We start from the raw sequence: 6,000 nt of genomic DNA, 5'->3' as shown, positions 1-6,000 counted from the left end.
ACATGAGAATTATTGAGGGTCCCCCTACCCCGACTTTAATGCCAATCTCCCATATTGAATGTGGATAAAGATGAAAGGAACTCAGAAAACGGTGAAACTGTTGCCATCAGAGAAACATCTTAAACTGCTCCACTCCTGAACGGCTTTCACTGCATTTTTTTTTGCGGTACGCGGGCCTCTCACTGTTGTTAACTCTCTTGTTGCGGAGCACAGGCTCCGGACGCGCAGGCTCAGCGGCCACGGCTCACAGGCCCAACCGTTCCGCGGCATGTGGGATCCTCCCGGACCGGGGCACGAACCCATGTCCCCTGCATCGGCAGGCGGACTCCCAACCACTGCGCCACCAGGGAACCCCGCTTCCATTGCATTTTAAGGGGCAGCACTGCATAGCAACCAGTCACACTAACGTTGTTACTACCTAGGGGAAACTCTTCCTCTTGATCATTGTTTATTAATGTTCATTCCCTAGTGGGGTAACGACACTAGGAGCTAAACCTATATACCTATCCCTAAGCCAATAAAATACAAAAGGACCTAATTAAAAATTAAACCCTGACTATATTCAATATCTTGTAATAACCTAGGAAACAAAAACAGGAACGTGAAAAGATATCTGCACCCATGTTCATTGCAACATTATTTACAACAGCAAAGATATGGAAACAACCTAAGTTAGATAATGCAACTGTAATAAATATATATATATATGGAAAAAAATTAAACCCCAAACACTAATAAACACATTTCAAAGGTTTTTTTGTTTGGTTTGGTTTGGTTTTGGTTTTGTCTCCTGCAGTCTGAGATGTATGTATTAAAATAAAAGCCAAAAAAGATAACATTTATGGCATGGTTTGTGCTAAGCATTGTCTTAAGAGTTTTAAACCTCATAACCTTTCGAGTACTTTTACTACATCCCTTTTAAAGATGAGAAAACTGACTTCTCAGGAGGTTGAGGAACTAGCTCAAGGTCACAGAGTTGCTAAGCCAGAAATTTAAGCCCAGGCAGTTGGATTGTAGGTCCAATATCTGAACTTTGATTCTATGCTATTTTCCAAGATGCCCAGATGTTGTTTGCCTGTGAGAATTTAAATGTAAATCTACAGCCTCTTTCAATTTGCAAAAGTAAGAGAAACTCCCATTCAAAGCAGCTTAAGTAAAAGGTCAGGGAGAACTTAATGGCTCCTACCAGTAAGCTTTAGAGAGAGCTCACATCAGGGATGGCTGGATCCAGGCACTTGACAACTGTCAGGATTCTCTCTCTGTGTTCCTGGCTGAGTGTCAAACTTATTCTTTCAGACCAGCTTGTGGGTGACCACATGGTGGGAAATCTTGCTGGGGAATCTCCAGCTTCATACCATAACATGAGCTCAGAGAGTTAAATATTCATCTCTGCTGACTCCAGTAAGAAAATTCCTGTGAAAGACTCTGATTGACCCAATTTAGATTATGTTCCTATCCTTGGGTCAATCTCAATGGCAAGGGAGATAGAGAACTGTGATTTGCCCAGTCTGGGCACATGCCTACCCCTGTGGCCTGGAGGGCTGGGTCTGTATGAGAACAGAAAAGGAAGTTTCCCATATATAAAATAACTGCTAATGTATCTAACATGGTTTTGGAGTTTATAAGTGCTCTTTTTGATTCATGCCTTTGAGTCTCACAACCAGCCTGTGAAGAGGGCTGGTCAAGTATTACTAAGGAAACAGTGGTGAATTAAAGATGGCCGCAGATTTTTTTGTTACTTCATTGAGATGGCTTTTGTTTCCCCTTCACTTGAATTTGGGCTGGCCCTATGAAACTTAATCAATACACTGTGGCAGAACTTACTATAACTATTTCTCAGCCTTGCCTTTAAAAGGACTCGCAGCTTTCACTTTCTTGCCCTGGAAATACTTATTCTTTGGACACCCTCTTGAAACTCAGCTAGTAAGAAGTCCAATCCACATGGAAAGGCCACATGAAGGCACTTCAGTCAATAGTTGCAGCTAAGTTTTCAAATGACAATCAGAATCAACTGCTAGTCATAATGAGTGAGCCATTCTGGACATCCTAGGTTGGTTTGGTTGGCAACAGTAGAGAACTAAACTAGAAACTAAGGCTCATTGGCTTAGTGTTCTATAGCTGGAAAGTCTCAGAGTTATGATGCTAAATCAAACACTGACTCTAGGCCCACTGGGCTTTCTTTGATTCCTCAGTGCTTCCTATTAAAACCATAACAAGTCATAATTCAAAATCTTCAATTGTAAGATTTCTACCCAGGATGGAGGTAGAGGAAGTGATGCATATAATTCATTCATTTGTTCATTCATTTAACAAACATTAGAGAAGCTCTGTGGCAGGCAACTGAACAAAATGCACTCCTGGTTCTTGAGGAATTCAGAGTCTCATCAACAGAGTGCCTAATAAACATGTCATTTCAATAAGAATTGATAAGTGCCATGATGGGGAATGTGCAGAGTGCTCCTGGAAAACATGGTGGGCACTAAAACTAGCCCAAGGCATGAAATAATGGGCACACCTTTTGTTGGGTGTGGGAGAGTATTTATGAATCTGTGTTGAGGATGTTGAGGAGGTATGTTTAGAATAAATACAGCTATTCATTAAGATAAATGTGACAGGAAATGGATAGGGAAGCAGGGAGGAAGAACCCCAGTATTGGGGATAAATACATGAACTCTAGTCTTCGCTCTACCCTTCCCTTACATGTGCTCTTGGCCAGGTCACTGAATTTCTCTGTAACTCAGCTTCCTTGTCTGTAAAACCAAGTTGGATCACACTATTTCTTCTTCATCTTCTTCCTCTTTTTTTTTTTTAACATAATGGTTTCTCTTCTTTCTTGATTTTTTAAAAAATTATTTATTTATTTGGTTGTACTGAGTCTTAGTTGTGGCAGGGAGGCTCCTTAACTGCAGCACATGGAGTCCTTAGTTGTGGCATACGAACTCTTAGTTGCAACATGCTTGTGGGATCTAGTTCCCTAACCAGGGATCGAACCTGGGCCCCCTACCTTGGGAGAGTAGAGTCTTATCCACTGTGCCACGATGGAAGTTCCCACACTATTTCTTCTTTGTGTACTTGACAGTTCCTTTCTCCAATTCCTTTAAGTCTCGGTGTTCCTCAGAGTTTGGTCCTTAGTTCATTGCTCTTCTCATTCTGCAAATTCTCCCGAAATGATCTCATCCACTTTTATAGCTTTGGTTATAACTCATATGGAAATGAAACCCGAGTCTATACGCTAGTCCAGTTGTGAGCTGTCTACCATTGTATTCCTCTTCTTGCTGCACGTCATTCCACAGGCACGTGAAGCCCAACATGTCCGGAGCTGAGCTCATCACCTTGCCCACTAAATTGACTCCCACTTCTGACTTCTCCCTTGGTTACTGGCAGCACCATAATAGCGCTCCTTAAGCCAATGACTGTGAAGTTAATTTCACTCTCCCTTTTCCTTTAACCTCACAAGCAATTGTTTGTCAAGTACTGCTAATTTTTCCACCTAAATATTTCTGGAATTCATTCCTTTTTCAAGATATCCCAGGGCTTCCCTGGTGGCACAGTGGTTGAGAGTCCTCCTGCCGGTGCAGGGGACGCGGGTTCGTGCCCCAGTCCAGGAGGATCCCGCATGCCGCAGAGCGGCTGGGCCCGTGGGCCATGGCTGCTGGGCCTGCGCGTCCGGAGCCTGTGCTCCGCGGCGGGAGAGGCTGCAGCAGTGAGAGGCCCGCGTACCTCAAAAAAAAAAAAAAAAAAAAAAGATATCCCAGAAACGGCTCAAATTAAAAATATTCAAAACTTAACTCATTAATTTCCCTCCCCAAACCTAATCCTCTTCCTGTGTGTTCTAGGAGAATGTTATCCCCATCCACTCAGTTGCTAAATATGGAACTTGGGCATCACCATTGATTTCTCCCTTTTTTTGCCTTCCATAACCAGATAACCACCAACTCCCGATGTCTGACCGCCTATTTGCCTCTTAAATCTATCCACTTATCCATTCTTATTGTAATCATCTTTCACTTCCTGCAGCAGAACCCTAATTGGCTTCCCTGCCTTGGCTTCAGTCTTAACTTCCTCTGACTTCTTCTCCACAATGAAGCCAGATCTGATCATATAAGCAACTTCCCTCTCCCCCACTCCCCATGTTCTAATTCTTTGATTCCTGGTATGTTTCACCCTCTAGACTACAAAATCTAGGATGGGGTCATAATCCATTCACCCTTGTTTCCCCTGCACCTAGCACACTGTACTTGGCACAGAATAGGTGCTCAATAAATATGAACCCGTGCTCATCCCCTTTCTGACTCTCCGTTATTTACAGCAGATAAATCCTTGACATGTTCTAGGTGTGGCAGACCTCTGGAAGCACAGAATATCATGATACAGTTCACTGTTGCACGAGTTGAAAGCTATCAGAAAATAACTGCAAAATCAACGTATCTACTAAACAAAAACAGACTCACAGACAGAGAACAGACTACTAGTTGGGGGGGCAGGGTAGGGGAGGGAATGAATGGAAATCTGAGATTAGCAGAGACAAACTATTATATATAGGATGGATAAACAACAAGGTCCTACTGTATAGCACAGGGAACTATATTCAATATCCTGTGATAAAGCATAACGGAAAAGAATACGATAAAGAATATATGTAAATAACTGAGTCACTTTGCTGTACAGAAGAAATTAACACATTGTAAATTAACCATACTTCAATAAATTTTTTAAAAACAAAAAAATAACTGCACCGTAATAGTACCACATGAATTGCATAGTCAGTACACAAAAGGATGCATATCCCAAGGAATCTTCATGATGGCACTAAAGACTAACGTCACCCTCATGGCTCTGGGTAAACGTGTTCCACTTTCCGGACCTCTGTTCGCGATCTGCAAAATAAGCACGTTGTGAGAGGTGAGGTAAAACCCGTGATCCGCCCGCGGTGGGAGAAATAACCCGGCCAACTGAGGGTCTGCGCGTGCGCGTGCGCGTGCGCAGGGAGCGGGCTTTCCGGCGCGGCAGTCCCGGCGGCCCCCGGAGGAGGCGGGACGAGGCGGGTTCCCGCGGTTCCGCCGCGCCATTGGCGGGCGGTTTGAATGACGGAAGTGACGGAAGCTTGGCAATGGCCGCCACGCAGGCGCGCAAACGGCTGTTGGGAGGCTGCTGTGTGGCGGCCGCTGAGACCTTCTCTGTCTGAGCCGCGGTTCGTGAGTCCGGGGTCCCGTTTCCCGGGTGAGTGACGGCTGCGGGCGTGCACGACTCCCTGAGGCCGGGAACCGGGACTGTGCTCTGGATGAAGGGGGTGCCGCGCACGTAGCGCGGCCCGCGGTTCTCCGGCCTCGGCGGGCCGCGGGCCCCGGCTGGGGTCGGGCAGGCGGCCGGGAGGAGCGCCGGCGCAGCGTGTCCCGACCCAGACCCGCCTGCTTCGTGTGAGAGGCTACTCCGGGGCCTTTGGCGCGGGTGGTTTTGCGTGTCCTCCCGGGATCGGGTATCGCGGGGTCCCTGAGCTTCCAAGTCAGGGCGGCCGGGACGGCCTTCGCGGTCGCTACTGAGAACGCTTCTGGCTGCGTCCTGCCCACCCTGCCCCCAGGTCACCTGCGGAGTGGCCTCAATCCTGGTAGCCGTTTAAGAGCACTGCCTGGAATTGTTTAATGCGGAGAGCGTACTCTTTCTCGGTGTCTCTCACCTTTAATTTCTTAGATATTAAGTCCTGCCACAAATCCGAGCTTTTACAACAGTGGGGAATTTTGAATGTTTAATATTTAGAAAATATTTGGCAGTTTATAGTCGTTAAGTCACATAATCATCAGAACAAGCTGTTGGACACGATATTGTTATTCCCCTTATATAGTTTAAGGAAACGAGACCAAAGTGACTTAAGGGGCTTCCTTCTTTAAAGTGGTAGTGTTGGGCCCTGAACCCAGATCTTCTAAGTCTGGTATATGTGATTACGATGTGCCAGCTGCCATTTAATCCTCAGGACAAAGTGTTGCAAGATAAGTAGCATCACCT

At 45.6% G+C, this 6,000-nt stretch overlaps 1 protein-coding gene across 10 annotated transcripts in view; it reads left to right on the top strand.

The window, feature by feature from the left end:
• The first annotated feature begins 5,086 nt into the window (after positions 1–5,086).
• CEP295 (centrosomal protein 295) overlaps positions 5,087–6,000 on the top strand; it is a 46,674-nt gene continuing 45,760 nt past the window's right edge. For 5 of the 10 annotated variants that reach the window (XR_010841373.1, XM_067038282.1, XM_067038281.1 and 2 more), the window contains exon 1: positions 5,113–5,220. The gene's annotated coding sequence lies outside the window, so the exon portion shown is untranslated. Of the gene's footprint in view, positions 5,221–6,000 lie in introns of all 10 variants that reach the window. The other 5 variants (XM_067038283.1, XM_059067952.2, XM_067038285.1 and 2 more) reach the window with 5 other exon arrangements.

The sequence above is a fragment of the Kogia breviceps genome, chromosome 7, assembly GCF_026419965.1.
Source record: "Kogia breviceps isolate mKogBre1 chromosome 7, mKogBre1 haplotype 1, whole genome shotgun sequence".
In the NCBI taxonomy this organism is placed as follows: Eukaryota; Metazoa; Chordata; class Mammalia; order Artiodactyla; family Physeteridae; genus Kogia; species Kogia breviceps.
The sequence above is the reverse complement of the archived record's forward strand: the minus strand, read 5'-3'. Positions and strand labels throughout refer to the sequence as shown.